Source organism: Venturia canescens, chromosome 8 (genome assembly GCF_019457755.1).
Source record: "Venturia canescens isolate UGA chromosome 8, ASM1945775v1, whole genome shotgun sequence".
In the NCBI taxonomy this organism is placed as follows: domain Eukaryota; kingdom Metazoa; phylum Arthropoda; class Insecta; order Hymenoptera; family Ichneumonidae; genus Venturia; species Venturia canescens.
The window spans coordinates 9,873,981-9,898,280 of record NC_057428.1 but is presented as its reverse complement, the minus strand read 5'-3'; the positions used below and the strand labels follow the sequence as shown (position 1 = coordinate 9,898,280).

The 24,300-nt window shown below is 39.7% G+C and overlaps 1 protein-coding gene across 5 annotated transcripts in view; it reads right to left on the bottom strand.

Annotated features, from left to right (window-relative positions):
* LOC122414764 (putative nuclease HARBI1) overlaps positions 1-7,303 on the bottom strand; it is a 38,398-nt gene extending 31,095 nt beyond the window's left edge. For 2 of the 5 annotated variants that reach the window (XM_043426339.1, XM_043426338.1), the window contains exons 1-4: positions 7,135-7,301; positions 6,629-6,871; positions 5,918-6,113; positions 5,746-5,828 (exon numbers count right to left, since the gene is read on the bottom strand). The gene's annotated coding sequence lies outside the window, so the exon portion shown is untranslated. Of the gene's footprint in view, positions 1-1,338; positions 5,447-5,574; positions 5,606-5,745; positions 5,829-5,917; positions 6,114-6,628; positions 6,872-7,134 lie in introns of those variants that run through there. The other 3 variants (XR_006261813.1, XR_006261812.1, XM_043426337.1) reach the window with 3 other exon arrangements.
* Positions 7,304-24,300: the final 16,997 nt, after the last annotated feature.

Sequence of the window (24,300 nt, the reverse complement as noted above, 5' to 3'; positions counted from 1 at the left end):
TGGGGAGATTGTTGATTATACTGTTTACCAAACCTTTACCAGGTTTATCGTGGAAAAGATGTGACCGCTGCAATGGAGTCGATTCTCAGCAAAGGACGCACACCGAAAAATCTTCACGTCGATCGAGGAAAAGAATTTTATAATATGAACTTTAAGGCTTTGATGAAAAAGTATAATATACACTTGTATTCTACATTTAGCAACTTGAAAGCATCAATTTGTAAGCGCTTCAATCGTACACTTAAGAATAAAATGTGGATTCAATTTAGTTTTCGCGGAAACTGGAAATGGATCGATATTCTCGATCCATTAATTATAAAATATAATGATACATTACATCGTACGATAAAAATGAAACCGAAAGATGTGAATACTACGAATGAAAAACGACTGTTGCGTAAAGTATAAAATAGATCCGAAGTTGGAAACCAAGCAAAATTTAAAATCGGTGATAAAGTGCGCATAAGTAAATTTAAGAATGTATTCGAAAAAGGTTATACACCAAACTGGACAACCGAAATATTTACAATATATCGAGTTAGAAAAACTAATCCAGTTACTTATAATATAAAAGATCATCAAGATGAACTCATCGCCAGTGGTTTCTACAAGCAAGAGCTGCTTGGAGCGAAAAATCCCGACATATATCTCATTGAAAAAGTGTTGAAGAAGCGTGGCAGTCAGTTGTTTGTAAAATGGCTAGGTTTCGACAATACACACAATAGTTGGATAAGCAAGAATGACCTATGAATAAAGACAATGGAAAAGGAAACCTTTCGACTGTGGGTTTTTTTTTTATGACCACTCCCTATACATGCAGCGGAGCTTGAAACATAGCAGGTATAAGAAAAAAAGGACACATTGAGCTTGGTCGGAGATTTTTTTTTTATTTCACTTCGAATGTACAAACTCTCTCTCGCTCTCACCCACTTATACTTATTTACATCGCTTTCAAAGACATTACGGTACGTCACGGTGACCCCATAGCAAAGTATCCACTGTGCCAGGAATAATGTACCACTTATCGTCATACGGACTTAGAGCTATTTTTGTTTTCTTAATAGTGTATACATTGTGTAAAGTGGACCTTATCGAAGATTGAGTGCGCTTAATGTCGATGGATCTTTCGCCGGATGGACAGCATACATACTTGCACACCTCTCCATCTCGACCTCGACTTCAGAAATGATCCAATTTTTTTATTCCACTGTCTTTTAAATATTTCCCTCCCCAATTTCATCATTAGAATTTCCCTTCTACTACCCCAAATCATTTCATGATATATTTTTTTAATACTCCGCCCCCCCCCCCCCCCCTAAAAATCCATTGAGTGGTCAAGATAAATCTGGTTTGAGAAGAGTTGCGTGGGTGGGCATCTCCGTAGAAAGTTTTCGAAACACATTTTTTTCAGTGTCAGTAAATCTCAGTTAGTTACACCATGATGGATATTCGACATACTTCGAATGTCATAAATTTGATTATGAACTTCATGGATAGTTTGGAATGGTTGAAAAAAACTTCCGCTCCTTCAAAATCACTCTGCTCTCTACGTCTCTACTGACTCATCAAAGTTTTGTTTCGTTACGTCAAAAATCACTCCTCGAAAAAGTATCGGTGACATTGCCAGTCGCGTTCGTGTCAAATTTATCTTTTCGCCAAAAACGTAAAAATGTCTCAAAGTTTCAACTTATGTAAAAGTGAAGTGGAGATCTTCGATCTCGTGAACGACGATGATAGTTATTGTAGTAATAAAGAAAGTGAAATAATGGTTGTCGACATATCCGATGACGATGTCGAAATTATTGATCTCAGGAACAATGGCTATCGTGATGAAAGTAACATTTCCGACGATGATGTCGAAGTGATTGATCTCGCGAATAATGGCGAATGTGATCCTAGTGTTCAAAGAAATAATCTTATGATTGTCGATATCTCGGACGATGATGATAACAATCCAGACATGGAGAATGTGTGTGATGATGAAAACGAATGAAAACGCGCTCCCCCATCCCCGCATTTCCTATAAAATCTCCGTATCTGTCGGTCCAGGAGGTCCTTCATTTAAATTCTGTTTGAGCGACCATTCAGAATTTTCCTTCAAATTGTCTTCCGAATTCTCAAGTTTTCTTTGAGGTTATGTAACACTGCTCCGTTCCCTACTTTTGAGCCAGGCGCGGGGCAGCGTTATTTAATCTAGTTATAACTTATGATTCTATTTATTAATTCTTTCTGAAATCCCCTGGCAGGTTTTCCTGGGATTGCAGCCATCAATGTAAGGAAATCCTGAAGCGATAGATTAAAAAGCGGAGGCACATATTTTGTAAGTATCACCCTTCGCTATTTACAAATCAAGTGCTGGTTAATCGGGTAAGACAATCAGATTCAGTCTGCTTGCACGAGTTTCTTCGCTCTATCTCAGAGAGATCTGAGACAATCGTACTCGTACTAGATTGACTCTGATTTTCCAACGCTGGGTGTTCCGTGGTCAGAAATCACCAGACTAAGCCTATTCACAAAAGCTTCTCGCTCAGTCTTGGAGTAATCCTAGACCGTCGTGCTTGAGCGTGACAAAGTCTGACTTTTCTTTCCACCTTGGGTTTCACCCTGGCTTGGAAAGGTATAAATACTTGTCAGAGGGACAAGAAGAGTTCCTTGCTGTTTTACGCTGTTGCTTATATTTCCCCTTGCCGCTTGCTCCACTTGTGAACAAGATTTTTTTTAATTCTCCCTTTATTTGTTGACTTGGGAACTAAATAATTTGTTGATATAATTATTATTATTAACAATGTTTATTTGCTTTCACAGGTTTGCCGGTAGATGGCACCCGTGGTGCTGTTTGAGATTCCGATACTTGCAACGGGGCAGCATGGGCACGTGCAAGATGGAGCTCGAAGCCCCTAAAAATAAAAATAAAAAAAAAAAAAAAATTCCGATACTTGCCCTGTCGTTACAGTATAAAAATAAACATTGAGTTCAATATTTTCTACAAAAACCGTGAGATATTTAATCCGTGGGTATATAAATATTTAAAAAATAATAATTTTTTATCTCAGAAATGATCATAAATTCTTTATATATTTTCAATATAGTTAACAGGTTCCGCTGCAAACATTTTCTCCGTATCGTTTATTTTAATTGTAAAAAAAAATTTCTTTCAATTGCGAAATCTCTATAGCAAATACTTTTTCTTCTTTCAATGTTTTGCACTCGAAAATGAATTCTAAACTTCGCCGATCGTCAGAAAATGTATTCAATTTTTCGCATTCCGATATGACTGCATATACTCGATAATTAGCATTGTAGCCAACACATAGATGATTCCAATTACAATCCGTGACTCTAAAAAAATAATGGATTATCCCAATATCCATCTCAGACTCATTCTATTTATATTTGATGCAAGAAGAATTGGTTCTCATGGTCATAGTATTTTGTTGACTACAAAAAATTTTGCCGTTTTGGGAAAGTTTATAAAGTTTGTACATCGTTATTCTGACATGTTACGTATGGACAAAGCCGGGAATGTTCAAGTTTTTGACCATGTTCATTTTCAGGATTCAGGATTCGACTGATTATACTCGTGCTCGATGAGATACGTATAGATTTATTCTTGAATTTTCTTTTGAGGTCCAACGGTTCACAAAACTTTGATGTTTTTATTTCTGGAGTGAGGATTTGATTTAAAAAATTTTTAACACCCATGAATAAGGACAAGAATGAACAAATTTGGAGATCAGCGTATCGTGTACCATGGACGAACTTTTTCATGACTCCGTTTAGGTTTTCAAATGGGAAACAGGATGTTGCTCAAAGAGGTCCAAGCCGGGTCACAACTTCAGGAAGGTGTAACAAAAGATGCACATTTATGGACATATATATCTCTCCGTACAACGTTTGGAACTGAGAGAAACGTAATCGTGCAGTGAATTTCGAGCTCTTCTTATCATTTCTTCGCTAATACTTGATTGATTGAGGAGGTATATTCCCAGCACGAGTAATTTATGGTATTGAAAATATCCCTCTCCCATAATGTCCGACAAATTGGGAATGGAATAGTACAGCAGCCAATTCTTCAATTCTGTTGCTTTCCAAACTGCCATGTTTGTGATTTTTCGGTGTAATCTAATGACGCACGATGGTGGGGATATATTTATAGGAGCTTGATCCACTAATAGTTTGAAACGAATTAGCGAGAAGGGCTCACTGTAAAATTCCGGCATGAACCACAGTTTCAGTAATTTTTTTGCTACTCTTTAGTATGCGAGATGCATAACATCAGCACTGGTCATCTCTATAAAATTATATACCAGCATTGCCAGTATTGTTATGCCTTTTACCTCAAACACAGAAAATTTTTTTTCCCCTGACAAATTATTCCGATATGCCTGTTGTGACCGAAATTTTAAGCAATTTGACTATTATGTGCCACAAAGTTCTTCCCTTTCTTTTTTCGATTTATTTACTTAGAACTAGAAAATTTACTTGGAAAATACATTAGTGAAAGTGTAGTGTGGTGCTGTTCCGTGTCGTGCGAAAACAAAAAAAAAATCTAAAAATATGCAAGCAATCGTCAAGCGATATGTACGCCGTCGCGAGTGCCCAGTATGCTCTATTTCAATAGAGCAGTGCCGCGACTTGTTTTTGTGCCTCCATGCGTTCCGTCGCCAACGATTCCACGATGGACTACCAGAGTGGTGTCCCCTGTGCGACGCAGCAGGTGACGATGGCCATCTCTTCGGCTGTTTCCGCAAATTCCGCCTATTCGTCTTCCTGGAGGCCAAACATCGGCCTGAGGTGCGAAAGCACGCAGGGACCTCCCAGGACAAGGAGTACGAGGATGCCGCTGCGGTGGTGGACGCAATCCCCGCGGCGCGGCAACTAATAATAACGAACCGGCCTACGACAACACCCGAATCGGCGACAACGGGCCCTCCGCACGCAGGAACGCCAGCCCGGCGGTTATCTCCCGGCGTGGAGATGCGGCTGGAAGGAACGAGGGTCACGCCGATCGGCCGTACCAGCCCTCCGTCATCGACAAAATGCCCGGTGTGCGGGAAACTTCGCGGGTGCCCAGGGGTGGCCGCGTGCTTAGAAACAAGCGTCGCCCGGGTATCTCGGAGGAAGGGCAAGGTGGCCTGCTCCCTGTGCAGCGTTTACGTCCAGGGGGACGCCTTCGCGAAACACGCCGGCGGTTGCCTCCCCCGGTGGGAGAGAAGGGGCCAAGCCACGCAGTCGGCCCCCCCGGGCTCGCGCGTGCCACCACTAACACGCGCGGGCGAGACCCCTCGCCCACCGTCCCGCACCGCCGCTGCTCCACCGGGACTCATCGCAGCGCCGTCGGTAACACCGCGACCGGCAGTAGCGGCGGCCGGTGCTCCTCAATGCGCAGCACCTTCAATGCATGAACGGACAGCGATACTCCGGACCTCCACTGAGTTAGCCCCCCCTAATCAAATATTTTGGTTTTTTTTCAAGCAAATTTCTTGGGGGTCGTACAGTGGTTAATGGTGGCGCAATTAAATCGTTCAGTGGCGGGTCATTTTTTCAAAAAATCAAATTCAGAATTTTACCCACCGATTTTGGGGAGGAAAAAATTTTCGCTGAACTGCGCCAGATCGTTCCATCAGTCAAGGAATTGAAAAATACAATTTTTATATCAATCAAAATACAATGAACTTTTTTTCGAATTGTGAAAATGACTTTAGATAACAGAGAGCTGTGAAGTGACTGATTTGCGTCAAGTACCTGGGCGTAGCGAGGTTTCCACTGGTTGTCACCTTATTCATAAATTTCATATTAAAATTTTGAAGACGTAGGCGATTCCTGATCTGAAAATAAAAAAGTTTTTACATATTTCTACATAAGTTTTACATTCAGCTACATAAGTTTCAAAATTATTACACAAATTTAATTTTACCCTTGCCGGAACAAGTTCACCGACTTGGAATGAAGACTGCAGTTGAAATGTGATCCTCTTGAATGAATTTTGTTGACGATGACAAATAATTCCAATTTTTTTGCACTTTTTTTTTCATTTTTTTTCGGGCTTTTTCCGCTTGTCCGCCCGATTTGTTTTCAACTTTCTCCTCGATCTTATTTCTTGGTTTCATAAACTGTAAAAAAATTTAAAAAATTGGTCGATTATAATTCCTACAATCAGCAATGGCAATCCAATAATGTCACCGATTTTTGGGAGGAAAAATTATATTTCAAACGAACGACATCTTTGCATTAAAAATCTCGAACTCTCCGAGAGTAAGCGATAAAAATCTAATAATGTCACACAGTTTCAGAAGGAAAAATTATATCTTGAACGAATGATGGCTTTGCATGCGAAAAATCGCACATTCCTACAATCTATATTATTTTTTTGGAATAATTTCGAATAATACAATATCTAATTTTTTTATCAATTTCAGATTCAACGCGGTCCTCGGCGAAGGAGTCAACGAAACAGTGTCATCGGTAAGTATTTCAATCGCAGATTACCCAATATCAAATTTTTTTATCAATTTCAGGTTCAACGCGGTCCTCGGGGAAGGAGTCAACGAAACAGTGTCATCGGTAAGTATTTCAATCGCAGATTACCCAATAACGTATTGAAAATGATATAAAAAGGTCTACTTACTTTCAATGTTGAGTATATTTTCTTCCCCATGATGCCGGAGGAAACTGAAGACCGCTAAACGCTCCGACGATTTTAGCTGTCTTCTCCATGTTTTTGCAATTATATCATCGATTGTGCTCATTGGCAGGCTGTATTTTGTGCGATATTCATCAAAAAAATGGATTCCAATCACCGTGAGGAGCTCTGTATACGTTGGATTTTGAGCCGGGAAAGGAATTGATCTAGCAGCCATGGTATTCTTTGCTACATAACCCAAAGACAATAATTCATCAGTTGCGTCAGTGCAAGAGAGATAGCTGCAAATTGGATGCACGGTTTTCTCGGACATGCTTGATTTTTCGAGGAAAATAATAGTTACACCTTGTTCTCTGATGAAATGAGAATAGCGTGTAACTCATATTTTCTTTCGAACTGTTTGGAATAAACCGTGCAGCAGGATTTTTGCCGACCGAACAATCGACAGATAACTTTATAAATAATATGAATATAAATAGCGATTCACTTACATTTATATCAGTCGTTTGCGTCTTCTTTATTTTTCGTTTTATGATTGATGGGAGCTGGCAGAAGCTGGCTTCGGTCGTCTATTGCGTCGAATCGAATGGAAAGAACCGAGGAGATGATTAGCGCACGTGCTCACAACGAGACCGGAAAAGGCAATGGCGACATTTTTCCGTTACGCCTAGCCTGTGGCGGCGAGGTTTTAACTAGATGGGCGACTCGACGCTGACTCGAGTGCGGCGAACGTCCTGTCGGTAAGTCAGGAGCTGTGTGCAGAGACGCATCGGTGAGATACGTTTCTCTCAACCTCCACTGAGTTAGCCCCCTTTAATCAAATATTTTGGTTTTTTTTAAAGCAAATTTCTTGGGGGTCGTACAGTGGTTAATGGTGGCGCAATTAAATCGTTCAGTGGCGGGTCATTTTTTCAAAAAATCAAATTCAAAATTTTACCTCTGAGTTAGCCCCCTTAAATCGACTATATTGATTTTTTTTTTTACAAATTTCTTGGGGGTTGTATAGTGGTTAATGGTGGCGCAATTAAATTATTCAGTAGCAAACGAATTTTATTTTTTGAAAAAATGCCTCGCCACTGAACGATTTAATTGCACCACCATTAACCACTGTACGACCCCCAAGAAATTTGTAAAAAAAAAAATCAATATAGTCGATTTAAGGGGGCTAACTCAGGGGTAAAATTTTGAATTTGATTTTTTGAAAAAATGACCCGCCACTGAACGATTTAATTGCGCCACCATTAACCACTGTACGACCCCCAAGAAATTTGCTTGAAAAAAAACCAAAATATTTGATTAGGGGGGGCTAACTCAGTGGAGGTATACTCCGGGCCACGGCGGCCGCTCAACGGACGCCAGAGACACTCACCCCACCCTCGCTCGCTGCGCCCACCATCCCGACGTCGGCACGCATGGAGCAGCTGGGCGAGCTGCTCCTCAACGCCATGGGCGACGAAGACGGACCGAGCACGGCCGAGCTCGGACAGCTGACGGCCGTACTTCTCCGGAAGATGCGGAAGGGGAAGTAACAGGCGCGCGTTCTCTATCTCTCTTTTTCTTTTGGGCTATACAACCATCCTATTGCTGCGCTAATAATTAATAAGGTGGTTTTTTTTTGGGTTTAGTTTTAATTTTTCTTTACTCTCTTCTTTCTTGGAGTATAATTTTTTTGTGGAACATAGGGTTAAAACTAAAATTAAATAAGTTGTTATTAAATATTATCTCACTAAAGCCAAGTTCGTCGAGGACGCCGAAAAAACCCCTAGAGGGGATGAGTGTCACGTCCCGCGTGCCATGTTAATACGCGGGTCGTGACGACGGCCTCCTCCGACAACTCGCGACTTGGCAACGGAGCGTCCTTGGGTGACCTCTGTGCGGTGCCTCGTGTCGCCGCGGGCCGGATGTCTTCGGAATTCGCGCGGTCAGCATCGCCTGATCGCGGGCTCCGAGGGCCGTCCGCGTGGACGAGCGAAATGCTGAGACGGTGAGAATCCCCGTCGCGATGATCGCTCTCGAGCTATCGTCGCCGCGGCGAGGATTCCCATGAATTAGTTCCGTTTGCTCTTAAGTGACTCTCGGTCGTCCACGTGGATAACTCCATAATTCAGCAAGCTCGCGGCGGGGTAGTAAATCCTGGAAGATTGGTGAACCGCACAGAGAATCATAAGCCTGTTTTCCGTTAACTAACGCGAAGTGAGCAACACATAGCCCCTTGCCTCATGGACGTTCCTTTAGTGTTTATTCTTAATAAATCTTTTGTTCAAGTGTGAGTGAGTGTGAGAAGGAGCGACGGTGGAAGGATTGTTTCCGTCGGTAATGTAAGTTTCAAGTATTCAAAATCATTGTAATTCAAGTATTCAAAATCATTGTAACTCAAAATTGATTCCTCATTCCAGATATAAAATCTATTCATACAAAACCCTTTTTATGTTCCAATTTGCGTAGTGTTATTTCATTTTGAACCTTCGAGCGATCCCGTCAATCTTTCCCGGGGCCCGTATGGGACCAAATAGGCGTACTAGATTATTCTAATTTGCTTTGTTAGAAAATTATTCGGTTTCTGAACCTGGAAAAATACATCAAGGAAATCCTGCAGCTTCCCTGCAGGTTGGTGGCAGCGTGACTTTTCTTCTAATACTCGAATTGCTTTTTACCCATTTTTCGTCCCCTCTGGACGTAACAGTGTCTCTCCTTTTTCTGTTTGCTCAAGTGAATAGGTTGAACAAGATCATTCGGTGCACTATATATATATTTATTGAAATGCTGTTCAGGTTCTCAAATTTTTTTATTTGATCCAGAGTCATGGGGAAGTTGATACCCTTAAGATTCAAGATTGTAGAATAATGTGGATACAACGGTGGGCGATCACTATGATTGGCGGCGGGATGGAGGGCCGCAACGATCGCCCAGCCGAAACACGCGTTATCATTGGATTTCACATTGATCACTGCTTTTTTCGATCTAATATGTTTTGATAGAGTTATATGGCAACCCGCGCGCACAGCATTATACTTATTAATGTTCAAAGTTAAATTCAAAATTGAACTTAATGTCCAACCACTATCACTTTCTTGAAATTCGTCGAGAGATTTTAGCGTTGGCTCAACAACATGATTTTGATACCAATCACTTATATCACATGTTTCGAGCAGTTCAACCGTCTTTGTAATTATACTTTTATTTGCATACCTGCCGTTCACAGTGAACTCGCCATTAAATTCGGTATTAACTTTTATGCTGTTATGTTTGAAAATATTGTTCACCACTTGCAATGCCACCAAGTCGTATGAGTATTGTAGAAATTTTCGTGGATCGATGTAATTTTTGTTAATCACAGCACCGGTTAGCACACGATAAACGCATCACACTGTTCTTCCCACGCAATATATTCTTCCACCGATTGTAAGGAAGCCGCACGATCACTTAAAAACTTTTCCACATCATCAACATCATTAACGTTTGCCATGGTGATGAGGAGAATATGGAACTAAACTTCGATGTGAACTCGAAGAAAACTCAATCCCGAAAATCTCAAATTTTGAAATCATCTTGACAAAATTTATATTCCCCCTCCAAACTTTTTTCCCCAAATGTTAACTTTTTTCTGGTAGAGGGGGTGTATGTGAGAGTTGAAAATGTAGTGGTTGTGAGAATCTATCACCGTATCTCCTTTACATATTCATATTACTGCTCTAGATTAACTTCAGTCGGGGAAAAATTTTGGGTGGGCGAGCATTTTTGAGGGAGAACATCTTGAAGATATCTTTTTTACGGAAACTATAAGTCAATCATGGGCATGTGGGTGCGTGCACTTTTCCCGATCCTGTCGACCATAACCTTCTAAACTACGTCATGAAAAAAGTCAGTCCTGTTTTTTTTTTGCCGGAAGACTTAAAAAGGTCATGCATGATCTCATATGGTATCTGTAATGGTCAAAAAAACTTTCGTTCCTTTCCGTTCCTCGTCACGTCTCCGCAGGTCATTGCAGGTACAGATTTTTGCTGTAGTAAACAATATATATATCCTCAAATTTTGGGTTAAAGTCGTTGGAGGGGATTGCCATTAGTTGAAGAAGTATCAAGGGTATGCGAAATCCCTCTTTTTTCTTTCTGCAAAGACTTGAGGACAATTTTTTCCAGAAGAAAAATCTAGTCCTTCAAAAACCGCCGAAGACTTACCAGTCTCGTTTCTCTTCATTTTCTTTTCTCGCGAAAAACCACATAGAATGTATTTCCAAAACTATAACACTAGTGATCTTATTGGAACGTATAAAGATGTGAAAATCGCGAGTGTAATAAACCCAGAACAATTGTGCCTGTATATTCCTCGAGAAGATCGATTTCCTGAGCGATTATTGTATACAATAGATGAAATCAAGAAAGACCATCCTGAAGTGCATATGCTCATGGAGGAAGAGTTGTACCCGGGAAAACCTGTGCTATATTTGGAAGAAGACGACGGAGACGTACCCGCATTCTTTCGAGGAACGATTACCGAAAAAATGGCACTGAGGTAGCCGTGTATTTGGGAGATTATGAATTACAAACTACCACGAGCCAGGAATCGCTATATACGCCTCCAAGGTGGACCTTTGAAGCTCCATATCAAATTATTCTATGTCGAATTAAAGGCTTAGAGCCTAAAAGGAGGCGATATAGCTCGAAACATTAGAAAATTGTTATCGAACTCGCCCGGGACGAAAAAAGGACCTTGGAAATTACAGAACAAGGGCCATGTTTGGAGGCGATATAGGGAAATCTCCATTTACAAGTTGAAAACTCGAATGAAACTTTAAAATATACGGAACTTATGCGAGCTCTGGAAGCAGCCCGCAAGTCCGAGAAAAAAAATACATTTGAGTTTCAAACGGCGGGTCCCGTCTCTTGTAGTGCCGAACAACACGAGGCGAAATTCAGAAATTTTTCGCAGGAATTTATCTATCCACGAGGAGTAAACAAAACCTCCAGTCGATCAAGTGTGAGTGATGAAGAAAGATGGAGTCATGAAGATGCGGAAGAAGAAAAGGAAGACTTCCAAGAAGTATTAGCACCGGACGAGATCAATTGGAGAGTTCAGTGGCGATTAATGACGGCACCGGAACCAAGTGATGAGGAGTCCAATGGATCCGGATTTTGATGGTGAGTCATTCTTATTATATATGAATTTTATAGACTGATGAAATAGAAAAATTAAGAATTTTTGGTTTTTTTTTTTGTTGCAGATCATCAGCTATTATCATAATAAGAAAAATTATAATTTTCAAATTTTCCATGTAAAATTAATATTAACCTAGGATTAGTTGACAATTTTATTTTTCGTTTAAAATATTTTTTTCGTTTTTTTTTATCTCTATTATTAAAAGAGTGCAACTAGTTTTAAGAATAAATGGAATTATACCGTTTTCGTGTAATTAAAAATCTTTCCTAAAATCCCCTCCCTAGAACTCAACCCTATTCCTCTCTCTGGCCATCCCCACCACACGCCCCGCAACGGTTCCCCCTCCACACATCCGCAACGGACCCTGCCCCGCAATAGTCCCCGCACTCTCCCGTCCCCGCACCCCTCTGAGATCCCGGGTCCAGAACTCTCATAGCTTTAATACTCCCTCTTAAACATAGAATCCAAAATAAACCTACACATCGGTTCCCCGTGTACATCACCAATAAATCCAGGTATTCAACCACCCGACGTAACAGTATATTATGAGTATACGAGGAATCCATGCGTGAATTCATGCTTGTATTTCTCCAAATTGTTCCAATGGGGATCAGTTTCTCTTTCAGGAAAGGGTGCGAGGCCAAACAAGGATCACAGGTCAAAAATATCCCCTGCTTCGGGGTCCCACCATACTACGCTTTTACTACGGGTGTCCTCTTTCCAAAGCTTAACCAACTCTTCTCGACGTTAGCACCGTGACGTACTTCCATGGCATAAGCATTAAAAATTACTAAATGTCTTTTAAGAAGTTTTTGTACGATACGTGGTGTTGGATGGCCGGTTGAATTTACATAACGTTCGGTACTATTGGTTGAGATGGTAGGTACCCTGGAACAGATCCAGGTGTTTATAGGTAAAAGCTCAAGAACATTAATTGGTCCAATTTACTACGACCTCGCGCCCATTTTCTATATCAACTCCATTTAGAATCCAAGCCAGAATATAATCATCACATTTATACGGTGTTTGAGACTAGTAATTCTATCTCGCAAATAGTACAACGCGCCCCGTAGTGCGGGCCTGGTACTGACCGATGTGCTTCTACCATTTTTCGCGTTTTTTCGGTTGCAACTACTTTAACGCATCTAGATTGGACAATGCTCTTATGAAATTCATAATTTCTACCGGGTATTCTTGTGGCAGGGATTTAATATAACCAATCTAACATTTCTTGTTCATTTAAGAAATTAAGTTCTGATTCGGAGATATGCATTCTTGTTATTGTGGTTGATTGTATGTCAAAAGAAAAATATTTAATTATTGTTTGTGATTCAAAGGACTCACTGGGTGGTTGGCAAATTAATTTTGACTTCTCAAAATAAATGGAATCATCTTGGATTATTTGAGAGATTTTTGTTGATTTGTTCATATTTCAGTAACCGTGGGTCGTTTTCAGGTATATTACCAATCGGATGTTTCGGGGGTGAATCGACTAGAATTAATTGTGTAATATGAATTTTCGGAGTAATTGTTTTTATGGAAATAATTGATGGTTTCTGACTGAGCTCTTTTTGAATATTTTTAATTTGAAAATAATTTAATTGATACGCTTCTGATCTTGATTGTTGAGCATGAAGTTTTCGAAGTTGATATTTTCTTCCGGCACGACGACTTCGTCCCATAGTTACTCATGAAAACGGCGTGAAAACGTTTCTTCACTTATTCCCGTGTCGGAGAAGGTATGGTGAGCATGAAATCGTGTCTTCACTTATTCTTATCGTAGGAAGGAACAAGCGTGCAAACTTTTCTGCACGTAGTCTCGCCTTTAAGGAAAAAAGATTGTGATGGGCGTGCAAACGTTTCTGCACTTGGTCCCGGAGAGGTTTTGTATGTTAGTAAAAAAAATAAACAAAATTTCGTTAAGTGGAAAATGACAAGAAAAGCTTTCTTTATGTTATTGATAGAGAACTAAATTGGCTTCAGTTAAACATCAATGTTTATCTATATTGATTTTAAAGAAAATATGATACTTGAAAATAATAATTATTTTCTGTATTTGACTTGAAAAATTTGTTGGGACATGTCGATTATTTCGGACCGAAGTAAATGTTCTGTCACGTCCGGAGGGGCGTGCAGGAAAGGTTCGGGTATTTGAACGTCGAGCGGCAAACGTTATGTCCCATAGACTTTTCCATTCAGCATGTATACGCAGAGCGTTATTATATAGATATACTCGTTATGAGTGTCGTGGGCGCACGCCGATAGACCTCGAGAAGTCTTGCTTTATCTTGGTTACGACTGAGGAAAGGGAATTAAAGGTTGTGAATAAAGAGATCTAGGATTCCTTATACACTCTTTAATGAAAACAAAGAGTTAGTAGAATTACAAAAGTGGAATAAGATAGAGAGATTTAGGATTCTCCATATATTCCGATATTAAAATGAAATGTTAGTAAAATACAATTGAAGGATACAAACTTGATGAGATATATTGTTAAGGGCTTTACCGGAGAGGTGTCTTTGATTACTTCGATTCGTTGTAGCTTACTTGACAATGTTGAGTTACGCGGATAATCGGAAATTATCATAAGTCCGAGTAACGGATGTGCAAAATTATTCTAAGTCCGAGAAGCGGACGTTCGAATTTATTCTAAGTCCCAATCTAAAAATGGACTTTAACTTTTAGTAGAAAGACTCGACTCGCTCTCTTCTACAGAAGACCCGGAGTTCGGTCAGAGTTTAAGTATAAGACGGCTAACCGAATGACAACCGAACTACTGCTAACAGTATAATCGTGACTCTAGGTACGGAACGGACTGCCCTGAAGATGAGAAATCTCGCCCTTTTATAGGAGCCAAAATCGGAAATTAGTGGGGAAAACGGAAGTGTTTTAAGCCTTTTGGATTCTCAGATCTAGTTTAGGGGAACTGGATGTGTCATCTTCGTAGTGTTGTTCGTGTAGTGTCGGGTGGGGGCTTTAAGTTTATGGCCTAAGCGTCTTGGGTCCAAGGGTCGCTCGGTGGTTTGTTGTGTATACAGGGTTTCGAGTGTCGATACATGGGTGTGGTCGTCGTGTGTCGCATACGGATGAATGACCTGACTATATATGGCAATGTGTAAGGCTCGAGTGGGAGTGCTTATAAGTTCGGTAGTTGATTAACCTAATATTAATTATAATTTAACAAAAATTTACGTCGGTTGTGACACCTCCCCACTTAGAATAGACACCGTCCTCGGTGGCTACCAATTTATGCATATTGAATATGTTCTAAATTGAATATATGCTTAAATGGTAAAATTACAGAATTTGTAAATTTTTGATTTCGTTGCCTGGTTTGTACTGAGTATCTTGGTGTGGATGTAGGATCAGGTTAGAGGGGGGGAGGGGGGGGGGGGGGGGAAGAGGAAAAAAAAATTCTTCGGCTGGTCGGCTGTAAGGACTCTTAGGGAACTGTATAGCTTAAATGATGACATACCTCTATTATTGGTTTTAGACGGCTAAAATATTTACTGCTGTTTTGGGAGTTTCTCTGGCTATGAACGAGAGCCATTTGCATATACGTGGGTATATACCCTGTTCTTTTACGATGATGCTAGTTAAATTAGCATATTTTTTTTTTTTTTTTTTTTTTTTAGCAGGTTAATTATTTGGAATGCCTGTGCCATTGTGGTTTTGAGGTGTACTTCACGAAGTGCGATACAGTTAAGGTGTTAATGATGGAATATGCAGGTGAGTGAGATACCTTCGTCTTTACCGTTCACGAAAGGAAGTGTGTTTAGTGATTACATTAATTCATTATGCATAACCTGGTTATTTAAATGATATCAATATTATTTCTTATTTTTTTTCTTATTTTTAATAATTTATTAAATGTGTTCGTAATAATGAAGAGTGTATAAGAATTATAATTAGAGTTAAACTGTGGTTTGAGTTGAAATTTCATGGATAAAAACGGGGTGGGCTGGACGAGTTAACGTCTCGTAGATGGGTTCCGTCTTTTTATTAGCAGGTTCTTCTTTCGGCTCTTGAGTGTTGTCGTCGTAGTCTTCTGGTGGCGGTGTAGGTATTCGACATCTGGTGCAGGCACCGCAGGCACAGGAAAGAAGGTATCTTCGTAAAATGTAGGTCAGTAACCCAATGGTCAAAAGTATTTCTCCGGCTATGGCCATTGTAGAGTACGAGGCCTGTCCTTGTTGTTCTCGTTTATGGGAAGCGATTTCCAAAAGTTCTTGTTCTATTTCTTTCAAGCTAGCGTCGAAGGGTAAAGCTCCGATTGAGTTTGTGGAGAAGACCTTGGGTATAAACGTTGAAGCATCGGCGTCTTGAAGAGGCTTGTAATGTGATATATTAGGAACGAGTAGATTCACGTCCAGGGTTGCGGCAGCGATGTATGTAGAGCGTATGGTTTCCCCAAGTGTTTGAGTTCCCGAAATGGTCACATATGGGGTTTTAGCGATGCACCCAGGTCTTAAGGTTAATATTCCGGTGTCTTTTATTTCGGTGATAATGGCTGGATCATCATCGCACAGAATCTGTATTCTTTCTGGTTTAGGTAATGAGTATAACCATCCAGACAGGTGGTCCAATTGTTTCCAGTGTGGGGCTTGCTTCTTCATGATTTTGATTTCACAATCTGCATATGATCCATGCCCGCCGTTGGTAAGTAATAATAGCTCGCAGTTTTGATGTGCTGATACTTCGTAGATGGGGTACGTTGGTGTGCAGATCTGGTAGTTATGGACGTGTTGACATCTGGGATAGTCGTTTTCGGGGATGAGGGTGTATTTGTCCATGTCTCTGGAGATAATTATGTGCGAGGCCCTGGGCTGTACGTATGCTGCTCCTTGGCTGTTGCTTCCAAATTTCTGGGGAATTGGGCAAGGATGGAGTTTGTAAAGGAAAAATATCGTAGGCTCGAGCAGTGGGATGTGCATGACTATTATGATTTTCTTCTTGTGGTAGGAAGCTAATAAACGGAAAATTTTTGATAGGGTTCCGGAGTGGATTTCATCGAGGGGTACTGGGAATAAGTCACGATGGTGAGTTTCTGTGAAGCTCTTGACGATAATGTCCAGGGTATCGGGGTTTATTAGTTCCGGGTGTAGAAGTCCTAGTTTGATGAAATGTATTGCGTCCACGATGACGCGAAGACTTTCAAGATACGTTTGGGCAATGTTTCCTATGCTGTTCCGCCATTCCCTGATACCTTGTATATGCATTATCGTGTCGGTTGAGTTATGAAATATTTCTACTAGGTTGTTCCATTTTGCTTTGTGTTCCTTTTCCATGTCGTATAATTTATCGGAGAGGTCGTGGAGTTCTGATCTTATTATATGAGTCTGATTCTTGGCGAGAATGGCTATCTTCTTCTGGTCTTCGTATAGTTTATCTATTTCTGTATTGAAGTAATCGGCGTCGTCGGTATTCAGAGTGCCAAAAAGACTTTTGCTAATTGTTCCGACAAATCCTAAGGGAATGCTACATTTGCTTATTACTGGTTCGATGCCCTTTTGTTTCCGTATGTAAAGTAAGTATTTGTTGATTAAATCGCTTTTTATCGTCAGGTCGTCTTTGTTGATATAAGATTTGCAACGGTCCTCCAAGTATGGTAAGCAGACGAGTTCCATTAATGGTACTTCGGTAAAGGTAGGCCGGTAGTCTTCAAAGGGCTTCAAGTCTATAAAAGTTGTCAACCGCCATTCAGTTCGGGAAAACTGAATTTCGTGCATCGGTTCGTAGTAGATGCCAGCTAGGTTGGTGATCTGTTTAATGTCATGTGTTTTTGTCGATGCCCAGACCTTTCCGAGTTCGAGTGCTAAAACTAGCATGATGGCCTTAAGGATACGCATTTTCTAAAAAGAAAGTACATTTGAGTTCTCGGAGCATGGTCAGTAAAACGTTAGTATGTTAAAGCCAGTGTTATTTGTGTTAGTATACATCCCTGTTTTCCCCCTTTTTTTCTTGTGGCATATGTGTGGATGTATGCGTGTACGCATACACACCACTTTCTTCTTTTTCTTTCCATTTTTTTGTGTTTGTGAGGATGATTTTTGGTGGAGCGGTGAAAATCTTGTTAGGGTGGGGGTCGTCCATTGCGAGAAATTTTGGTCATTTTTTTTTGGGGAGCTCTTCACTAAGCCCTCGCTCTCGTGTGAGAACACATCGTCGTATCTACCGTTTCCAATTTTTCCGGAAGAACCACTATGGGTCGTCGTCGGTTCACGCACACCTTCGCCGTAAGTATTATAATAACAAGGGTAGAAAGATAAGGAAGTGAGGTATATATTGAAAATAATATGTTTTTCTTTGATTTCAGTATGTTTGGGATGTCTTGGACATCTCCTTTATGAAGAGGAGAAGGTATGATCGGCATGAACTTCGCCGACACAATTCCCATTTGGACTCGGAGCAAGGATTCGACGTCTACGGAATCCGTTGGATGCTGGAAGGGCGATGGGGGCATGAACATCCGGAAACGGATTGGGATCATCCCGCATGGTCCCACTCCGATGGGATTTATTCCGCGTATGATCGCGATTGAAAGAGAGAGAGAGAAAGGAAAAAAAAAAATTGTATTATTATTGTTAGTTATTTTCCTCGATTGTAGTGGAGAGATTTTGGTTGGGAGGGCTTTCCTAAAGGGAGAAGCCGAATAAATTAAGAAACTTAAATTTTTTTGTTCTGTGTTTTTCTTTTCTTAGCATGTATGTGCTCCCCCCCTATTGTTACTCGTCTCGTTGTTTGTCGTTCGTAGTTGTTTCTGGTTCCCGGATGTCATCGTTGGGTTGTTTTATTTTGCCGTTCTGTTAGTCGTCGAGTCTTATTTATCTATTTTTCCTTATTATTATTATTATTATTTTTTTTTTTTCATAAAACCTATGTTATTAATGGTTCTAGTCTTTGCCTTCTACATACTACCTATTATTTATCCTTATATCGATTACGATGATTATTACTAATCTTTAGTGTGATAATTAAAATCATTTTGCTTTGGTTACTATGCCTCCGTATGGTAAAGTATCATTTAAATTTATATAATTTAATGTACGCATTTAAAACTTATCTTTAAACGTCAAGTAAATTTTGAATCAAATAATATATATAGTATAAATGGAATCATGGCGTTGATATTATTATTATTATTATTATTGTCATTATTATTATTATTATTATTATCATTATCCTTTTTTTTTGTTTTTTTTTAGGGGTATATAGATTATCTAACTTGGGTGGTTAGTGGATGTCCATTGTCCTGTATTTTTAATGCTATCTACTAAGGAATATTCATATGCGCGTTTTGTACTTCGTGTATTACGTTTTATATAAATAAAAAAAAAAAATGTATAAACTTATTTATTGCCTACTGGTATTATTGCTGAGTTATATTGCTGGACTTGAAATCTAAATCGATAAGAATAGGGTTATTTGTATAGCCTTAATAATAAGAAAATGTATGTTTATCCTTAGTATTTACTGAAGTCAATGAGAGGAAATAGCATATTTATAACTAGAGAGCCTCTTATATCCTAGCGATATACGTGCGGGTGCATGCCTATTGCTACTATGTTGCCTCTTTAGAGAGGTCTTAAAGTGTCCTGCTGTTTTATGGTTAGTAGGCTTGGAAGAAGGCATCATGTGTTTTGACTTTAGGGCAAAATAATTTTTTTTTTTTTTTTTTTTTTTTTTTAATATTCTATTGCCTGTGGGGTTTCCTTTTCCTCGGGTTAAACTGTTGTTTGTTGTTGCAATGTTTCCTGAAGGAGAACATCGACACGGTCGGATGGTAGGTCTGACAGTAAAGATTCGGGTACGAACCCTTCTACTGCGAGTCCGCGATTCAATAGAAGTCGCCGTATGTCGAGGCCGGTGGGTATATCTACCAGGGTTATTCCTAGTGTTAGTGAGGAGCAACTTCCTCTGCAATGCATGCTTTTCAATCTCAAGGGTCGCCTAGCCAGGAGGGTCTCGAGAAATCTCGTCTCGCTTTCGGCCCAGGGTCCTTCAAATTTTGGTTCTATGTTACACAGATGGACTCGTATGGCTTTGCCCGTAGAAAGAGTTATTGAGGGCGGTAGAGGCCTAAGGTCGTAGATGTTAAATCTTAATACTCCTCCGATATCAACCAAGTCTAAGACTGCAAACCCATTGCTTATTGCCAGAATATTACCTCGTAACCAGCTATCAGCCAATTTGACGGCGCAACTACCTGTTTGCAGGGATCCTAACATACCCATATCGAAAATTGGGAAGGCCTTTAGGAATCTTTCGATGATCTTGCTGTATTTTTCCACCTTCGGTACATTCTTCGCTTTGATCACGTAGAAGTGTGACGGTGAGTAAAAGGTGCCCGTGTAAACCACGTATTTATTCCCAATTCTCTTCAGCGGCGATTTTATTGGTATTGGAGGGTTCATGATGTTGCTAAAGAGTTATAATCTATCGTTAATATAGTCGTTTTTTTTTTAATTTTTTTTATATATATATATTTTTTTTTATTTTTATTTTTATTTTTTTTTTTATGTGAGTTCATGCACGAGCCCATACTATTGGTTTGCCAAACATTCCCAGTGGGGATCAGTTTCTCTCTCTGGTAGGGGTGCGAGGCCAAACAAGGATCGCAGGTCAAAAATGTCCCCGGGATTTGCTTCGGGGTCCCACCATACTAGACTTTTATTACGGGTGTCTTCTTTCCAAAGTTCTAATAATTCCTCCCGATGTTGGCGCCGTGATCGACGAATTTCTATTGCATAAGCAATAAAAATTACTAAATGTCTCTTAAGATGTTTTTGTACGATACGTGGTGCTGAGGAACTGGTTGAATTTACGTAATATTCTGTACTAAGATTTGGCATGATCGGTATCCTGGAACAGATCCAGGTATTTTATAATTAGAAACTTGGAAAATTTATTCGGTCCAATTTACCACGACTTCGCGCCCATTTTCTACGTCAACTCTATTGAAAATCCAAGCCAGAATACAATTATCGCATTGATACGGCGTTTGTGATTTTAATAATCTTATTCCACAAATATTACAGCATGCCCCGTGATGCGCTCCTGGCACTAACCGGTGGGTTTTGACCATTTTCCCGGGTTTTTCGGTTTCATCCGCAGTTATATCTTTGTAGCAATCATTACAAAAAGTTCTGGCATAGATTTCTATGTACCATACAGGGGTTTCTAAAACAGTTTTAACACATCTGGATTGAGCAATGCTCTTATAGAATTCGTAATTCCTACCCGGTATTCTGGTGGCAGGGATTTCATATAACCAATCTAATGTTTCTTGTTCGTTTAAAAAGTTAAGTTCTGATTCCGAAATATGCATGCTTGTTAAATATGGTTGTCTATATGTTAGAAAGGGAAATATCTATTATTGATTCGTGATTAAAAGACTTACTGGGTGGTTGACAAATTGATTCTGTCTTCTGAAGTAGATAAAAATTTTTGAATTATTTGTTGATTTGTTGGTATCTCGGTAACCGTGGGTCGTTTTCTGGTATATTGTCAGTTGGACGTTTCGGGGGTAAGTCGACTGGAATTAATTTATTTATGTGAATTTTCGGGGTGACTATTTCGATGGAAACAATTGATGGTCTTTGACTGAGCTCTTTTTGGATTTTTTTGATTTGAAAATACTTCAATTGATATGTTTCTGGTTTCGATTGCTGTGCATGAAGTTTTCGCAGTTGAAATTTTCTTCCGGCACGACGACTTCGTCCCATGGTTAATTAAAGGTTTTACGGGCGTGAAACCGTTTCTTCACTTATTCCCGTATTGGAGAAGGTATGGTGAGCGTGAAACCGTATCTTCACTTATTCTCACCGCAGGAAGGAGCAAGCGTGCACTTGTTCTTGTCAATGGATTTAGGTATCAGTTGGGCGTGAAAACGTTTCTTCACTTATTCCCAAAAAGGAAACGAGCGTGCAAATGTTTCTGCACTTGATCTCGCCTTTGAGGAAAAGGGTTGTGATGGGCGTGCAAACGTTTCTGCACTTGGTCCCGGAAGGGTTTTTTTTTCTGTGTATGTCGGTAGGCCTCAAAAAAAAAAATTTCATGAAGAAGAAGAGAAAAAAACTACTATATGGAGAGAGAAGCTCTCTTTATAGAATTAATTTGGCTACCGTCAAACATCAATGTGTTTCCTTGTTGATTTTAGAACAAAATATACTACTTGGAAATAAAAATTATTTTCTGTATGACAAAAAAAAATTTGTTGGGATATGTTGATTATTTTGGCTTGAAATAAATTTCAAATACCTGTGGGCAAGGTTGATCGTTTGGATGGTTCTGATGGTGAATGTCGCGCCTCGTCTAGTTGTTTGGAAGGGGTATGACTCTCGTCTCAAATTTTCTAAGTTAAAACGACTTGGCTACTATACTACCACGACTTTTACTCTGAATCTCTGATGTGACATCACGAAAAATTTTTGTTAGACTGAATATTAGTCGGGATTTTCTTCCCTTTTATAGTTAAACCTCATCCCTTCCTTGCGAGTAAAAAAAAAATTTTCCTCGTATGATCCAAATTTTCCATACTAGTGGGGAGCAGAGAGAGAGAGAGAGAGAGAGAGTGTGCGAGAGTTTAAATGTTATGTTTACGTATTCGTTCTCATGTAAACAACTCCGTAGTTCTTGTAGTTGTATGTGTTGAACCTCTGGAGATCCGGGGTAAGTGATTTTCTAGTGTATGTGTGGATTTTTATACTTGTAGGCCCTATTCATTAATTTGGGGTAGTTTCTCTCTCTGTTTATTAGTTTTCTGGCGCGGCGATGGCATGTGACGCATTTTCTAAAGAGGAGTTGCGATGCTTCTTCTGGCTCTATACGGTTTCAGTTTATCTAAATGTTTTAAAATTCTTTTTCCTCCTGAGGTTTCGAGTACAGCGTTGTGCTTGTCTAATAATTCTGTAATTTGATAAGGTCCAATGTAACAATTGTCAAACTTTCCTTTTTTTGGTTCCTTTAGTACGTACACCATATCTCCAGGGTTGAAATTTTCGCTATGTACCTTTTTATCATAATATTGCTTCGAGCGGTACTTGGATTTGATTAAAGATTTCGACGCGAGTCTCCTCATTTCGTCGAGTCGAGAGGTGAGTTCACATAGATAACTTCCATAGGTTTCTAATTTCTCGGGAGGGGGAAAAGAACTTGGAGTTCGAGCTATTCTTCCGTATACTAGCTCAAAGGGCGTAAATTTTGTGGACTCGTGTACCGATGTGTTGTATGAAAACATGGCAAAAGGAACAAGTTTATCCCAGTCTTCGAATTTATCTATGTAGTGTTTAATGAATTCTGCTAAAACTATGTGGCTTCTTTCCAATGAGCCGTTGGTTTGAGGGTGATAACCGGACGTGGTTAGATGTTTTATTTTGAAAATTCTGGCTAAATTGTTAAAAATCTTCCAGACAAATGATCTACCTTGATCACTCAGAATGATTTTTGGTGTACCAAATTGAATGATTACGTTTCTAGCCAGAGCGTCAGCTATTGTTTCGGCCTTTATGTTTGGTATAGGGATGGCAATACAGTATTTTGTGAGGTTGTCTTGAACGGTCAAGATGTGCCTATTACCATTTGGGGTTTCGGGCAACGGTCCTACGGTGTCAATGGAAATTTTGTCGAAGGCTTCATATGGGGTGTCCGTGATGATCATAGGTTCACGAGTTTTTATTCTAGTCAATTTTTGTTGTTGACACTCGGGATATGATCTCACGTATTCGGTTACCTCATCTTTGAGATTTGGCCAATAGAATCGTTCTCGAATTCTCTTATACGTTTTTGTAATACCCTTGTGTCCACCGATTAAGCTCTCGTGATATTCAGATATTATTTCTTGCCGGATAGCTTCATCTAGAATTGTTACATTCCCGCGGCAAATTGTAACTGCACACTCACATTCTCCTAAACATTCCTCTAATAGATCCGCAATAAAGGAGTGGCTAAAATTTTCTAGCATATTCCCTGGTTTTGAAATTCGGAATGTTTTAATTTGGTATTTATTTATTGTGTCTTTAACGGTGAGGAGTACTTCCTTGAGTTCCTGAACTGAATATGTATCAAAATGTTTATTAATTAGTACCGCACTCAGGATTTTGTAGTTTCCTTTGTTTGTTACTAAAACTTGTTTACGCTTTGGCTTTTTGAATTTTAAATCTTGTGGATAAATTTTGTCTGTTTCTATCAATAGTCTCGACACGACCGTCGTGAATTCACAGTCGGCTGATATGAAATGTAGATAATTATTTTTATGATAAGTTAAATTTTCGTTTGTGGTGTTTACTTGTAAGAGGTTGTCGCTTTTGCACATGTGGGGGTAATAAACTCCAGGAATTATGGTCTGGGAAACTGTTCTTCCAGGATTTTTGACTGGTACTGCTTCTGCCACTTCTGGGTTGCTTACTTCAGACTCGCTCTCGGAGTTGTTGAAATTTAGTCGTAAATTTGGTTCAGGTTGCTGGCGGTCTTCTTCTTCGCTACTTAGCTCTTCTTCATTT